This window comes from Mustela lutreola, chromosome 5, assembly GCF_030435805.1.
Source record: "Mustela lutreola isolate mMusLut2 chromosome 5, mMusLut2.pri, whole genome shotgun sequence".
Classification (NCBI taxonomy): domain Eukaryota; kingdom Metazoa; phylum Chordata; class Mammalia; order Carnivora; family Mustelidae; genus Mustela; species Mustela lutreola.
In genome coordinates, this window is record NC_081294.1 from 16,099,184 (window position 1) to 16,116,942 (window position 17,759).

General features: G+C 34.8%; 1 protein-coding gene and 1 pseudogene across 4 annotated transcripts in view; both read right to left on the reverse strand.

Moving 5' to 3' along the window:
* The window catches only part of CDH18 (cadherin 18), a 981,465-nt gene that overhangs the window by 705,804 nt on the left and 257,902 nt on the right, over positions 1 to 17,759 (reverse strand). For all 4 annotated transcript variants that reach the window (XM_059173691.1, XM_059173693.1, XM_059173697.1 and 1 more), the window contains one exon: positions 1,211 to 1,268. The gene's annotated coding sequence lies outside the window, so the exon portion shown is untranslated. The remainder of the gene's footprint in view (positions 1 to 1,210; positions 1,269 to 17,759) is intronic.
* Positions 1 to 17,759, reverse strand: part of LOC131831093 (F-actin-capping protein subunit alpha-1-like) — a 111,512-nt pseudogene that overhangs the window by 59,615 nt on the left and 34,138 nt on the right.

Genomic DNA, 17,759 nt, shown 5'->3' on the forward strand with positions numbered 1-17,759 from the left:
ACATGATCAATGTTTTAGTGATCTCCTGAGAGAGGACTCGGGCCACATGCACGATGTAGGGAATGAGGCAGGAGGGATCTAATACTTGAAAACTGTGTTGCTTTATACCTTGGTTTGAGTTGAATGGAACACAATTTGGTTTGTATCTTGTTTTTTAATATTTAATGTATTATCACAAGATCAGATCTGTATTTAGAGTTTTATTTTCAAAGTAAAAAGCACATTATATAAATCAATAGAATGCGACTTTGAAAATATTGAATATTTTGATATTTTAGCATTTCTATTGTTATAAAAGAGCAGGATTTAATAAGATATATGCACACTTACCTAACAAGTCAGGTAATTGTATAGAATATGCATAATGAAGTATATTCTATACAAATTAATTGATATAATACTTTTGATCTCATGGCTTGTATCCCTCTATTTCATTTTTTCATAAGAAATTCAAGTATTTAAAGAGAAGTTTGTCATAATGTCACACAGTTTCAGATCAGATGTTGTTAGCCAGTCACCCAAATGGTAGGTGACTTTTTATCTGCTATTTATTAACTCTTTCAATATCTATACCTATTATACTTATTATTCAAATATAAGTATCATTGTTTTAGTAAACCCTACCTATAAAGCAATCTTACACAGATAAATGATGATTAATAGCCAGGAACATTTATATCTCAAGAAACTAACATTTAGAGATGTTACAGAAATGCAAATTCATTGTTCATTAGGAAAGAGGTCTACATCTAGTGACAAGTTCAAATAATTAGTTAAACATAACTAATCTGATTTCTGTATGTGTATGTATTTCAAGCACACACATATACGAGATTCCATTTTAAAAGTAGTTTCTTAAAATATGGAAATGTAGTAATATATTCATTGAGAGCTCTTTCTTGAACTTCCACTTTTTTAAAAGAAGCTTTAGAAACACTTAATAAAAGTTAGCCTAATGCCAATTCACCTTCACTGATTCTGTGACATTTGAAAAACGTGCCTATGAGAGAGAGTTCCAGAATTCCTAGGAGAAAATAAGGGGTACAGCGATAATGTGTTTTAAAGACTGATTGTAAAACAGAGAGAATTGCTAAGCCAAACCTCCCACTATCTCAGGATATCTCTGAAGATCTTTCAGAGAAACTGTCTGACAACAATTTTGATATTTCTATAACATCTTACTATAACAAAAATTATACAAAAACTTTACCTTATAATTCACTTCATGAGTGGTGATATATTTTCTTCTATTCTGCTGTGATTGGGTCCTGAAGGAAAACAAATATGAAAAACTTTTCAATATTCATATCCTCTAAATCCATGTACAGTTATAAATAATACAAAACATGGTTATTATACATTTTTCCATACCACTGAAGAATCCAACTCATGGGGGCACCTGGGTGGCTCAGTGGGTTGAAGCCTCTGCTTTGGCTCAGGTCATGATCCCAGGGTCCTGGGATCGAGCCCCGCATTGGGCTCTCTGCTCAGCAGGGAACCTTACTTTCCTCTCTCTCTCTCTCTGCCTGCCTCTCTGCCTACTTGTGATCTCTGTCTGTCAAATAAATAAATAAAATCTTAAAAAAAAAAAAAAAGAATCCAACTCATGAAAACAGAATAGGGAAAGAGAGTCAATGCACTTTTTAAAAGGTAAAATATTGAGGGGCTTGAACTGCTCTTTTTTTTTTTGTTTAAAGGCAGAACCTTTGAGACAGTGGCACCAGCTAGAATCTCAACTGTCTCAGTTGTTAGATGTGCAATTTTGGACAATTCAGTTATGTTCCCTGAACCATTATTATTTCAGCTGATTAAGAAAAATGTAACACACCCTTTGCGGGGACCTGAGTATCAAGTGTTATAGTCCATTTGAAGAACCTAGCGTTTTGTTTAATACGTAGTATTTATTTTTTATTATGTAATTTTAGTCACTTTACCATACCCCATTAGTTTTTGATGTAGTGTTCCATGATTCATTATAAATTTAAAGTACCAGTAGTGATTTAAAATAACGATAAAATACTATTTCTATTAATAGTATCTATTAATATGTATTATAAATTCAGTAATTGGTGTCCTTTAAAACTAATACGATATGACAGATCAGAATAGAAATGCAAAAAATAGTCAAATATGAACTAAAATATTTCTAACAAGGGAGCTTTGTAAAGTCAAAAGAAGTATGTTGTTATAAAATTGCGACAATTAGATGGAATTGATACTATTTTCATATTTTATAAGGTGAACAACATTTCAGTTGTACTGAAGTATTACGTTTGAAAAGACTATTGATATAAGAAAAATAAAAGGTGAATATGTGATCTCAGAGGATAATGAGGCCTTTCAGAACCTAAAAGCAAATGGCTTAAGAATTATTATTATAGTTAGTTACAATCAACTTAACAATGCACTTAGGCATCAGTGTGCTTTGCTATGATTCATATTTTCTAAAACTGATGAAAATGACACTTATAAAGGTTAAACAGAAGCCCATAAATACTTTAGGAATAAGTTAACAGAAATAGATTATTCATTCAACAATTACTTCTGAGTACCTGTTAGGTACGAAACATTATTATTCTTATTAGAATTACAGCAGCAAACAAAAGAGACAAAAACACCTGACCTCACGGTGTTTATATTTCGGAGAATAAAATATATACTGAAATGAAAAAATATATATATTCTATGTTCTATCATCAAAAGTGCTAAAAAATAAGCAGGGAGGGATTATGAAATATGGTTATAAAGATCTTCTATTCTACAAAACCAAAAGGTCTCAAGTTCCTTTAGAACCCCATGTCAGGCTCCCTGCTCAGTAGGGAGTATGTGTCTCTCTCTCCCTCTGCTCCTCCTCGCTGTTCCTGATCTCTCATTTTCTCTCTCTCTCTCAAATAAATAAACAAAATATTTTAGAAAATGGAACACATGGTACTCAGAAACTTCATTCTCCCTAAGATACCTACACATGCATTCTGTTATGGTTTTATTTTGGAATTCTGAACTTTTCAATATGGCTTTTCCCTATAATAAGAGTAAGGAGAACCCAATGTGACTGATTTCTAGGTTCGATTTTTTTTTTTTAAGATTTTTTTATTTTTATTTATTTGACAGAGAGAGATCACAAGTAGGCAGAGAGGCAGGCAGAGAGAGAGAGAGGAGGAGGAAGCAGACTCCCCACTGAGCAGAGAGCCTGATGCAGGGCTTGATCCCAGGACTCTGAGATCATGACCTGAGCCGAAGGCAGCTGCTTAACCCACTGAGCCACCCAGGCGCCCTCTAGGTTCGATTTTAAGAACCATTTACGTTACAGTGTCCAGGTGCCCTATTACGAAGAACTAGAATCACTCATTAACAGTGCATCATGGACGGCTCCATTCAACTACACATGAGCGTGATTTGAGTAGAGGAGAAGGAGGATTTCCAAGGAATAGTTTTTAAGAACTGGGGTATTTGAATATTGTACCAGAGAGAAACTCATATATGAGCACACAGGGACCTATTTACGTAGAATGGACATGTTTTCCTAAGATTAACACAGGCCTGTCGGAAATGAGGCCCACTGCATGTGGCCGGTCCTTTCATCTCAGCTCCATTGCTAGCACAGAAAAAGCAGTATTCTCTTCCAGGGGTGTGAGCTAGAGCACAGCACTGGCACTGTCACACAGTCCCCTAATTGTACTGTTTAGAATCTGGCAAAAGATGTCCATCCACGGAGGAATGGCTAAAGAAGATGTGAGATATATAAAGATAGGTATCTTATGTGTGTGTGCGTGTGTGTGTGTGTATAATTTCACATATATATGATATATACAATAAGTGCTATTATACATAATTTATATATAAATTATATAAATAAAATTATATGTATAATGGAAAATTACTCAGCCATAAAAAAGATGAAGAGCTTTCTATATGCAACAATGTGGATGGAACTAGAATGAGTTATGCTACGAGAAATAAGTCAGTCAAAGACAAATATCACATGATTTCACTCATTTTTGGAATTTAGGAAACAAAACAGATCAATAGAGGGGAAGATAATAAATTAAAAAGAAAAAAGAGGGAGGTAAACCGTAAGAGGCTCTTAACTACAGAGAACAAACATGGCTGCTGGAGTGGACGTGGGAGGGTGATAGTCTAAATGGCTGAAGAGTATTAAGAAGGGCACCTGTGATGAGCACTGGATGGTGTATGTGGGTGATGAATCATTAAATTCTCCTTCTGAAACCAATATTATGCTACATGTTAACTCATCAGAATTTAAATAAAAACTCGAAACAAACAAAAATAATAAAATAAAACCTGGCAAAAGAAAATTAATTTATAATTGTTCTTAGCATCTTCTGAACTAATATATCAACCAAGGGATTTCACCAGTGAATAACAACCCCATCTTCTGAGTCATATACATTTATTCAAATAAAAGGAAGCAATCTATTTAAATACTTTCTGGAAAGGATTTATAAAATTTTCTCTTTATTAAAATATGTATTTCACTTTTTAATTAAATCACATTGTCTTGTCTCTACTTAGTTATTTCTGTGTGCTAATAATATTTTTAAATGCAATGATCATTTTAGAGATAATTTCAGTAAGTATTCTTTGTACTTGCTAGCTCTCCAAATATACTTCAAGGTATACTTTTTTTTTTTTTTTTAAGATTATTTATTTATTTATTTGACAGACAGAGATCACAAGTAAGCAGAGAGGCAGGCAGAAAGAGAGAGGTGGAAGCAGGCTCCCTGCAGAGCAGAGAGCCTGATGCGAGGCTCGATCCCAGGACTCTGGGATCACGACCTGAGCCGAAGGCAGAGGCTTGAACCCACTGAGCCACCCAGGTGCTCCTTAAAAATATTTAAAATACATGTATGTAGTCACATAAAAATGTATTATATATATATATATATATATATATATATATATATATATATGCGCCATGGTATCAAAGCTATTCATATTATGTAGCATTCCATTTGACTTCACTTTATTCTCTAAATTACAGGCATAGTATATACTCACAAAAACTAGTCTCTGAAGGTTGTCCAAAAAATAACAGAAAGAGAGAAATGTCAGCAGAGTACAATACTATATTCCTTTGATGCAATTTTGTTAAAAATCTTATTAAAATTATTTTAGAACAGTTTAGGTTCACAACAAAAGTGAAGGGAAGAAACAGAGATTTCCCAGATACCCCCGTCCACACACAATGCATAGCTTTCCCCCATTATCAACACCCCCACCACAGTGGTACATTTACTGAAATTTATGAACCTACATTAGCACCTCATAATCACCAAAGTCCATAATTTGCATATGGTTCACACTTGGTATTATATATTCGATGGGTTTGGATTAATGTTTGACATGCATCCATTATCTTTATGGTACATAACCCCAACCAATTCCTTGTTCCTCCTTGTGAAAGCCAGCTAAACCAGTCCTGGATGCCTGACCTAGAGAAACTGTGAGATAACATATAGATGTTTTAACACACTAAGTCTATGGTAATTTGTTCATGGCAATAGAAAAATGGGGGCACCTCGGTGGCTCAGTAGGTTAAAGCCTCTGCCTTCAGCTCAGGTCATGATCTCAGGGTCCTGGGATCGAGCCCGGCATAGGGCTCTCTGCTTAACAGGGAGCCTGCTTCCTCCTCTCTATCTGCCTGCCTCTCTGCCTACTTGTGATTTCTCTCTCAGTCAAATAAATAAATAAAAATTTTAAAAAAAAGAACTACTTCAAAGTGATATAGGAATCAATAAATTTCTAATTCAGCTTTTTGACTTGGAGAGTTCAATGTAAATGCATTTATTTTAGCAACTCCAAAAGATTTTTCCTTTTATATTAACCTCTTCAGAATGTTAATAATTAAAACTGAAATGTTGTTTTTAATTTCAGATATTTTCAAATGTGCTTTTCACATTAAAAACAGAAAAAAACACAAATGTTTAGAAAAACACAGTAAGTTGAAAAAATAGAGCATTCTATATTTAAAAACAAGGTCATTTTCCTTAGAAATGCTTTTATATTCCATATATGTTGATCATTATAACTTATTCCTTATTTCAACACTTGGAATTAACTAGAGAAATTAACTCTCCTTCATACATAAAGATTGCTAAAGGAAAATAGTCATATTCTGTATGGTTTGGTTTGTACTTCCAACATAACAATGATAAAACCTAACATTTTGGCTGAATCACATTGGAAAGTCATCAGCAAGAGGACTCCACTACATAATATAATTAAGAGTGCAATGTATAAATAATCTTTTGCTACTTGATACAAGGTGCTGCTTGTTCATTAGTATAAGGGTCATTTGTAAGCCAATTTTGTTATTACCCTGAAACGACATTGTTGTTAAATTGTGATAAAGGGGAAACCATAAATTGGGAAAGAATTTTAATGGTCATTATCTTCATTAGCTAATGAGATGTGCTAATTATGTTCTTAAATGACAATGATTTAGTAGCCCTGGCAAAGAGGGCTCACAGAGCAGTAACCAGGCCAGTCCCCTTCAATGTGTTTTCACAATGCTGAGACATAACTAAGAGCCATAATTATGTTATGTATAACATTATTCATTAAAAATGTCTATCTAAGTTATGTTAGATTTCATGTTGTTTTTCCGTGATTTATTTGCATAAAATCTAGGATACTGAAAATGTGACAGAGAAAATTGCATTAAGGATGTACTTCTTCAAGTGTGGTTCCTAGACCCCTGGAGATCCCAGAGGCCCCATCAGAAGATATATGAGGTTTAAACAATTTCCATAGTAATTAAATGTTATATTTACTGTTTTTACTGTGTTGACAGATGCGGCGGCAGGGAGGGGAAATACAACAATTGTAGGTAAAAATGCTGACTCCTAAGCATAAATCAGAAACGTACCTTCCAACTGTACTAAAATTTATTATATTCTTCAGCCCTATACCGTTTCAGGAAAAACAGCGGAAGGAAGGAAGGAACGAAGGAAGGGAGAAAGAGGAGGAAAGACGGGAGGGAGGAGGCAGAGAAGAGGAAGATTTGGAAACTCTATCTCAGCAAATCAGTTTCTCAAATGACCAATGTATGATGTCACAAAATCATCCACAGGTAAAGGGGTTTTCAATTGTTGTGTTTTGATGTAGTATCAAAAAGTCACAATTAACTGAAAAAAAAATAAAATGATGCCGTTCTCAACCACATACCTGAGTGAAGCCAGTTTTTTCTTTTTTTTCATATACTTCAACTGAACAACTTATCATAATAGACTGAGTGAGGAAGCAGATATAATAATCAATCTTCCTCCTATTAAGCCAGACATAGCTTATTAAAGAAAATCAAACAATGCCAGATTTATTGTAATTTTTTTTTATTTTTTATTTATTTTCAGCATAACAGTATTCATTATTTTTGCACCACACCCAGTGCTCCATGCAATCTGTGCCCTCTCTAATACCCACCACCTGGTTCCCCCAACCTCCCACCCCCCGCCCCTTCAAAACCCTCAGATTGTTTTTCAGAGTCCATAGTCTCTCATGGTTCACCTTTGCTTCCAATTTCACCCAACTCCCTTCTCCTCTCTAACTCCCCATGTCCTCCATGCTATTCGTTATGCTCCACAAATAAGTGAAACCGTATGATAATTGACTCTCTCTGCTAGACTGATTTCACTCAGCATAATCTCTTCCAGTCCCGTCCATGTTGCTACAAAAGTTGGGTATTCATCCTTTCTGATGGAGGCATCATACTCCATAGTGTATATGGACCACATCTTCCTTATCCATTTGTCCGTTGAAGGGCATCTTCGTTCTTTCCACAGTTTGGCGACCGTGGCCATTGCTGCTATAAACATTGGGGTACAGATGGCCCTTCTTTTCACTACATTTGTATCTTTGGGGTAAATACCCAGTAGTGCAATGGCAGGGTCATAGGGGAGTTCTATTTTTAATTTCTTGAGGAATCTCCACACTGTTCTCCAAAGAGGCTGCACCAACTTGCATTCCCACCGACAGTGTAGGAGGGTTCCCCTTTCTCCACATCCCCTCCAACACATGTTGTTTCCTGTCTTGTTAATTTTGGCCATTCTAATTGGTGTAAGGTGATATCTCAATGTGGTTTTATTTTTTTTTTAATTTATTTTTCAATTTTTTATAATAATTTTTTTTAAAGATTTTATTTATTTGACAGAGAGAGAAATCACAAGTAGGCAGAGAGGCAGGCAGAGAGAGATAGGGGAGGAAGCACGCTCCCTGCGGAGCAGAGAGCCCGACATGGGGCTCTATCCCAGGATCCCGGGATCATGACCTGAGCCGAAGGCAGAGGCTTTAATCACTGAGCCACTCAGGCACCCCCTCAATGTGGTTTTAAATTGAATCTTCCTGAGGGCTAGTGATGATGAACATTTTTTCATGTGTCTGATAGCCATTTGTATATCTTCATTGGAGAAGTCTCTGTTCATATCTTCTGCCCATTTTTTGATATGATTGTCTGTTTTGTGTGTGTTGAGTTTGAGAAGCTCTTTATAGATCCTGGATATCAACCTTTTGTCTGTACTGTCATTTGCAAATATCTTCTCCCATTCCGTGGGTTGCCTCTTTGTTTTCTTGACTGTTTCCTTTGCTGTGCAGAAGTTTTTGATTTTGATGAAGTCCCAAAAGTTTATTTTGGCTTTTGTTTCCTTTGCCTTTGGAGACATATCTTGAAAGAAGTTGTTGTGGCTGATATCGAAGAGATTACTGCCTATGTTCTCCTCTAGGGTTCTGATGGATTCCTGTCTCACGTTGAGGTCTTTTATCCATTTTGAGTTTATCTTTGTATACGGTGTAAGAGAATGGTCGAGTTTCATTCTTCTACAAATAGCTGCCCAGTTTTCCCAGCACCATTTATTGAAGAGACTGTCTTTTTTCCACTGTATTTTTTCCCCTGTTTTGTCAAAGATTATTTATTGTAATTTTTAAAATTTCAGTTTTTCTTTCTAAAATATTAGATATTGACTCATATCAGTCACATAAACAAAATATCTTTGGGATGTCAATCTTAAGACTTTAAGGAAGGGAGCCTGGGTGGCTAGTCAGTGAGGCATTTGACTCTTGGTTTCAGCTGAGATCATGATCTCATGTGTGGTAGAATCAAGCCTTGCATGGAGCTCTATGCTTAGCAGGGAGTCTGCTTGAAGATTCTCTCCCTTTTTCCCTCCCCCTGTACACACACACTCCCTCTCCCTCTCTCTCTCTCTCTCTTTCTCTCTCACTAAAATAAATAAATAAATCTTAGGCAAAAAAAAAAAAAGACTTTAAGGAGTATTGCCTCATGATAATTGAAAGTCAATAGACATGTTGATCGGTTGATGAAAAAATATTGAAAAGTAAAATAGCATATTATAAATGTGATTTTAGTCTACATGAACATAAAATTAAATAAGTTCAATTATGAAAGGCATGAGTCATTAGAAACATAGTAATTATTTAGCAGTAAGGAAGAAATTGCATTTGCCTCTTTGCTGAAAGTTGGTAACAGTAGGAATAAGACTGTGATTTAACATGTCCCTTCAAATTTGGCTGTAAAAACCCTGCTTCAATGGCAGAAGTAGGCTAATCTACAATATTTTTAATAGAATTAAAAATTATTTTAAAATAAATAAAGAAAAAATAGCTTTAAATTAATGCTCAACATATTTACAAAAACTTTGGAAAAAAATTGAGCAGGAAGAGGATATTGATAAATTACATTATACAAATTATATAAGCGATTTATCAAAACCATATTACTGTTATTATACCATAAGCAAAATCAGTGATTTTGTCCAGATAGAATGAGAACAAGAAGGATTCAGGTAGAAATTACCCATTTGTCCATGCCATGGAATGTTTTTGCTGTTGTTGATTTTATTTTAACGTGGCATAGTGACAGAATTAATATTATAGAGCAGTAAAGATGAATGAATTACCGTTATATATATCAACTGTAATGATTTTGGGGAAAATCAATAAAGAAAATATACTATATCAATTTGCTTAAATAAATTTTAAAAATGTGGATTGCAGATACAATTTTGCAAATCTGTAAATAAAACTAAAGGAATTATTGGCACAAAACTCAGCTGACTGATTACTCAGCGGAAGAGGGCGGGAAATGAAATCAGGGGAAGCAATAGGGTTCCAGTTGGCCAGTGAATTATTACTTTCAAAAGCATTCATCTGTAGATATTAAAGATTTTAAAGTTTAAAAAAAGATGTGAATGGATTATCTAGTTTAATTATGGGTATTATGTCCTGTATGAACAGTGTGTAATGATGCTAGATGTGATACACTCACAGTTCTCTTACTCGATGGTATAAGATGCCACAGAAATGGTAACAAGCCATTATGGGTTGTAGTGATCCACTGTTCATTCCCAGAATTGGATGTTCCTTCTTTAGCAGAGAACACTGGATTGATTCCATTTTCTACTTGGAAGAAGAGCACAACCAGTACCTTTCTGTTTTATTGTTGTTGTTGCTATTGTTTCCACTGAGTTTCTATAATCTATAAAGGCAAAATTCCATCTACTACTAAACACGCATGAAGTCATATGTTTTTTGCATCGTCAGGGAGGATGGCATAGGTATACAAAATCAGCTTACAATGTTCTCTGTGGAAATTTCCCCAGTTCTTAAAACCTATTATAACTCCAAAATAGTTCAGTCAAAGTGACTCAGTTTTCAGTGGAGAGATAAGGTAATTGAGATAATGAACTTCAAGACTGGGAAAATAAGAAATATCTTATGCCATTAGAGAAATAGACTAAAAATGTTCACACCATTCACTTTTTAACATAATTTTCCATTCTTGTGTGAGTCTAACAGAAGGACATAGAAAGCAATAGGGGTATACTCCATCAAATTTCTCTTCTCTGTCGCATTTCAGCTGTGTTCACATTTTCTCCCTAGCCATTCAGAGATAATGGAACCTCATGTATGAGAACTCTGTTACTGACAAAAAAAAAAAAGAAAGAAAGAAAAGAAATGAAATGACCTCAAAGAAGAGAATTCATATATTTGTTTTCTTGGTCTATTAATTGCCTAACATAAAGATGTTATCTTTATAATTGAAATTTTAATTGTCTAGAGAATTATTCCAAAATAAATGATATTTTAAAGAGTACCCCTTATTCCCTCAGTTGCTTTCTCTTATTCTCTGTTATTTTGTAAATATACCAGTTGGATTTGAAATATAATCCCTGTTTTGTTATGAATGTTAAAAATATTTCTGGATATTGTTCATGTTTCTACTGGGATCAAAAAACTATCCATCTGCTTGTCCATATGCTGGAGAAGGGGACGTGGTAACTTTCACTGGATGTGAGCTCTGTCATTGTTTACTACTGCCTGAGGAAAAGGTCATGATTCTTTTAATTTTCTTTACCTAAACATAAAAATAAACATATAACATTATGTGGAACAACTATATATGAATCTTACTGATTCAGAAGCAATAATTTAAAGAGATCTATTTAAATTTAAATATTTATTTAAAAAAAAAGAACAGCAATGCAAAAACACTTAGAATGCAATCAATTGGAACAATGCTTTATAAAATTCTCATTATTATTTTGATTTGATAGCTTGCCTGGACCATTTAAAAGACTTAATTCTAATTATGGATACAATAATCTTGAAGCTCAAATGCTACAACTAAAGCATCAGTAGTCAATGAAATAATAAATGTTACCAATGAGGATATTGATATCTTTGACCAATTTACTAGTAGGCACATTGAGTCCTCAGAGGCTCTTAATGAAAAGTGCTTTAAAATTATTTTAAGAATGGGGGGCAGGGGGTGCCTGGGTGGCTCAGTGGTTAAAGCCTCTGCCTTTGGCTCAGGTCATGATTCCAGGGTCCTGGGATGGAGCCCCACATCCGGCTCTCTGCTCAGCAGGGAACCTGCTTCCTCCTCTCTCTCTGCCTGCCTCTCTGCCTACTTGTGATCTCTGTCTGTCAAAAAAAAAAATAAATAAAATAAAAAAGAATGGGGGGCAGGGGTGCCTGGATGGCTCAGTTGGTTAGGCATTTGCCTATGCCTCAGGTCATGAACTCAGGGTCCTCAGATCAAGCCCTGCATTGGGCTCTCTGCTCACTAGGGAGTCTGATTCTCCCTGTACTCTCCCTTTGTTCATGCTCTCTCTCTCTTTCAAGAAAGTAAGTAAATAAATAAAAATAAAAAACAAAATTATATTAAGGATGAGAAATTATAAATACTAACATAATCATTACTTGGTCATTTCAGCAAATAATTTTTAGTTGCAAATGATGCCTTAAAAGAGAAAGGTAGATGCAAGTCAAACATAAAATACTTAATTTAAAAGCCTATGCATCAGTATAAGGATTGCCAGGAGCCTTTGTTATGCTAATTTTAGAAGAAAGATGTGGATCTCTGTCAGATCCAGTAAACCTGGCAAATGGTAATATGGCTATTTTAATTGTCTATGTAACATATCAAAAAAGAGACATATAAAGAAATACTACAAAACAGGAAGCTCTTGTTAGCTATCTAAAGTTTTCTGAATGACTCAATTCATTATTTAATGATTATTCCAAAAAAGCTCATGCATAATAGCCTGAGCCTTATATTTTTAAATTTCAAAATATTTGGTATTAAAAATGGGTGGCTTTACAGTGACACTCAATGAGTGCTGCTTTGACAGGTAGGGGTATATTTGCATGCTCAGTGGGAATACAACTGAGAGATTCATCAGGCAGAGTCTAAATTCTCCATTTCAAGGGTTGACAAATCTATTGGGATGTCTAGTTCTCCCAAGAATGATTTGCTAGCGATGAGAAGAAAGATTTGAAGGAAAGAAGATTGATATCAAGATATATTTGGAGAGTGCTAAAAGAGAAACCTGTTGTGACTTGAAAATAGGATCTAAATGAACCAGTTCAGTCTGAACAAATGTGGTCAGTGCCCAGAATTTACCTTAAAAAATCCCGTAACAATATCAGTTATTTACATTTGATGATCTGAACAGGCAACTTTGAAATTATATATTGCCTCCTTAATCTTCATGCCCTTTTCTCTAACCCTGTCCCTATTAGAGCTGATATTTTTCTACAGACATTTTTTTTTTGCTTTTTGTTTCATTTGTTTTTGTTGTTCTTGCTGTTATTATATAAAAAGAAGAGTTCTTCATTAATAGAATGGTATTTCTGAAACCAAAGAGAAAAAAAGTCAAAGAAAAATAGAAGTTTTTTCCTCTATGAATAATAGTTGTGTTCTTCCTTTTTTGTATCTATTAAAAAAAGGCCTAGAAAAACTATCTTCTAAAGAACAGATGTGCAGTTTTGCAATTGACCCAACATAGACTATTTCTCCTTGACAGAAGAAGAATTCAGAATGAAAATATCAGTTTATTACAGAATTCCCAGGAAAATAAGGTACAGGAGAGATGCACTAGCGTATAAGGAAGAAAACACATGGAATTAATATAGGACTGGAGTGGGTGTCAAATTAATATCTAGAGAGAGAGATGACAGATCTCCAATATATACAATGTTGAACTTATTTTTCTAATACAGTTATGCATTATTAGTCATAGAAATTAAAATAAGAAAAATAGATATTGAGATATATTCTATTATTTGCTCTTTGTACTACAATAAATTGACATGAGCAAATGCCAGAACACATGAAGCCCTCCCTCCTTGAACAGCACTGTTATTGGAAACAGACACCTGGAGAATGCTTCCTGCTTTATGCAGGAAATAGTAAGGGAAGATTTGCACTCTAAAATGTTCCTTCTGGTAATGATTTAAATTTAAAGGAATAAAAAATGAAGACAAGACAGGGTACCTGGGTGGCTCCGTTGGTTAAGCATCCAACTCTTGATTTCCACATAGGTCATGATCTCAGCGTAGGGAGATCTATTCCCATACTGGGTTATGCTCAGCAGGGAGTCTGCCTGAGATCCTCTCCCTCTGCCCCTTCCCCTGCCCTCTCTCTCTCTCGCTCGCTTGCTCAAAAAAAAAAAAAAAAAAAAAAAAAAGAAAGAAAAAAAAAATGGAGACAGGAAAATTAGACTATGACCGTAGGCAGAAAACAGAGGAGGAGGAAGAGGAAGAGAAGGAAGAGGAGGAAGGGGAGAGGGGGAGAAGGAGGAGGGGGAGGGGGGTAAGGAAAAGAAAGAGGAGAAGAAAAAGAAATTCTTTCAATGAATTAAATAGAAAGGAAGAGGGGAATGTATCTTTGAGGAATGTATAAGAGTAAGTAAAGTGATACAGGAAGATGTGAGCTGGAAGACTTCTATCACTAGATTTCAGACTTTTGTCTTACATAATTAAGTGAGAGTTTTTATAATAAAGAATGGCAGAAGAAATGAGATACATGGTGAGGAGTTGGAAGGAAATCATCATATACTTATGTATAATCTACCAGTCTGTAGTACTTGTTAACGGCATCCTAAATTGGCCAAGACAGAAAACTAGCACTGAGGAATAGAGGGGTAGAGGGGCTGCTGCAACAAATGTACGCACAACTTGCTTTACTATACTTCGATTTGTTGTGCTTTGCAGATATTGTGGGGTTGTTTTGTTTTGTTTTGTTTTTTTACAAATTGAGGCTTGTGGCAACTCTGTGTTGAGTGCAATGTATCAGGACCAGTTTCTCAAAAACATTTATATACTTTGTATCTTTGGGTCACATTTTAGCAATTCTTACAAATGTCTCAAAGTTTCTCATTATTATGATATTTGTTACGGTGATCTGTGATTAGTGACTACCAACTCACTGAAAGATCAGGTGATGGTTAGCATATTTTAGCAATAAAGTATTCTTTAACTAAGATTATATTTTGGGGTGCCTCGTGGCTCAGTGGGTTAAGCCGCTGCCTTTGGCTCAGGTCATGATCTCAGGGTCCTGGAATCAAGCCCCACATTGGGCTCTCTGCTCAGTAGGAAGACTGCTTCCCCCTCTCTCTCTGCCTGCCTCTCTGCTTATTTGTGATCTCTGTCTGCCAAATAAATAAATAAAATCTTAAAAAAAAAAAAAAAAACTTTTGGGGCTAGTGGCATTTTGCCTGTGAGAAGTACATGACATTTGGGGGGAGGCGGGGGCAGAACGCTATGATCTGAATGTTTGTGTCTCCCCTAAATCTGTGTGTGGAAAACCTAATGCTCAAGATGATCATAGTAGGAGGTGAGGCTTTTGGGAGGTGACTGCTAAAAGAAAAGAGGTGCCAGGAATGGGATGAATGTCTTTATGAAAAGGACCCCAGAGAGATCCTTTGATCCTTCTATCGTAAGAGGAGACAAGGAAAAGTCTGTGTTCTGGAAGAACGGCCTTACTTGACCATGTGAACACTCTCATCTTGGAATTACAGACTCCAGAACTGTAAGAAATAAATTTCTAGTGTTTATAGGCCACGTAGTCTAGGGTACTTTGTTATTATTAGCCCAAATAGAGTAAGACAATGACTAATTTTTTTTAGTTGTTTACTTTGTTTGAAATAGAATGACTTTGATTGGAGCAAAGGCTATTACATAGTATCTCGATGAAGGAGATGAATTTTTTGTTTTGTTTTCTTAGGTGAGAGGAAAAACTATTTTATATGTTTCAAGTAAAGAGTCAATGTAGAATAAGGGAATGAAACCAGAGAAAAGGAGAAAATCACTAGGGCAGCAAGGTTCTTTTGGCTGGAGTAGATTCAAATAAACTACTATAATAATAAGAGAAAGCATATAATATTTTTTAAATTGAAGTATAATTGACACATTGTATTAGTTTCAGATGTACAACATGATTGTACATTTGTACACATTGTAAAATGATCACCACAATAAGCCTAGTTAACATCCATCACCAGTCATAGTTATAGAATTTTTTTCTTATGATGATAACATGTAATAATTATTTTCTTTACAGAGAAGATAAAACAGAAGCTGAAATGTAAAATAATTCTATTAAGGTAGCATACTAGCAAACAACAAGAGGTCTGTCTGATTCCAAAACCCCCTTCATCATTCAACCTCTGCATATCCTGTACCCCCACTTAAAAACACTAACGTGTACAGGAAGTAAGCAAACATTAAATTAAATACAGTAATTTTGCTAATGTAAAAACCACAAGGGTTTCCAAGAAAGTATGAATGGCCACTATTAGGCCCTGTTATAAATATTTTTGTGCACAGTACCTAATGTCAACTTTTTTCAATGTGGTAGCTAAATTCTATGAAAATAAAATAAAGTACCTGAACAAACACTAAGAAAAAGTTAATGAATAGATTCAACAATTTAGATTCAAACCATTTACTATACACTGATAACCATTTAGGGTTGTGCAAAAGTACATTTTATTTAGCAAGGCAAGTACTGAAATAGAATAGAAGTCAGCATCTCCACTATTGTATTTGTAATTGTTCTGTACTCACCTAGGGAGAACTTGTAATTATAAGCTATTAAGATTTGAGACATTATCACTCAATTCTTTATGAATGAATAGATAAGTACACCTTCAACTCAACAAATGATAGACTCTATGAGAGAGACAGTATGTGGTCTATAAAGATTAATAAAACATAAACTTCCTGAGTCACTTGTGTTCTTTTGGGTTTACTAAACTGTTTATTTAAAGTTTTTCTGATGTTCAAATAGCTCAAGAAGTTAGTACAGACTATGATAAAGAGCATTTGCTTATGAGACTGAAGCAGATAATATAAGAAAATGAAATAGATTTGGTTTAAGAAGCAATATAAATAAATAGGAAAAATAGTAATTTGGTGACCAGATTACAGACTGCATATGCCAGTCATTACTGCTTTCAATTAACTGATGCATCCAATAAGGTAATGAAGAACCACTGTTGCCCAGTCACTGACATTTCAGGTTTAGCATGACATCTAGTTTTTATGAGAATTTGCTAAGTTATCAAATCTTGAGGAAAAAAATAAAGCTTGAAAAAGTCATAGTGTAAGTCAAATATAATATATATTTTATATTTGTTAAAAATACAATTGTGGCTTATTCAATTAGCGTATCTGTTGTCTATCATTAATGCTGTCAACAAATAGGTCATTACCATAATGGGCATCTAAACATGGAAACAGTGCTAACTTCAAAATTATACTAGGATATTACATATAAAATGGGTTAAATTAAGTATCTGTAGAAGTCAGCTGTTATACATTGAACTATATTGAAGATATGTTGAAATCTCAACACCCAGATAAATTGAAATTATTAATTTGGGCTCTAATCCAATATGGCTGATGTTCTTATCACAAGAGAGGGACAGAGACAGAGGCAACATCATGATATCATGTGACTGAGGAGGCAGAGATGTTCAGTGATATATCTATTATCTAAGGAACACCAAGACTGCTAGCTAGACCAGAACTTACGAGAAAATCATGAAACCAATTCCTCCCTAGAGCCTTCAGAGAAAGAATAGCCCTACTGACACCCTAATTTTGAAGTCTAAGAGAAAAAAGTTCTGTTAAGTTACTTAGGTTGTGGTACTTGATTATGGCAGAGCTAGAAAATTACTACATCTATTCCTAATCCAGACCACTTCATGTGTACATCTGGGGTAAGAGTAATAAAGGGGAAAACCAACAACCTGACATGGTGAAAGACTGAATACCTTCTTATTAAAATCAAGGATAAGGCATGGATAACTGCATTCACTGCTTTTGTTCAACACTGCCTTACAGATTCTAGTTAGTAAACTAAAGCAAGACAAACAAACAAACAAACGAACAAAAAAGATCCATATTAGAAAGGAATAAATACAAATAGAATTGTCTTT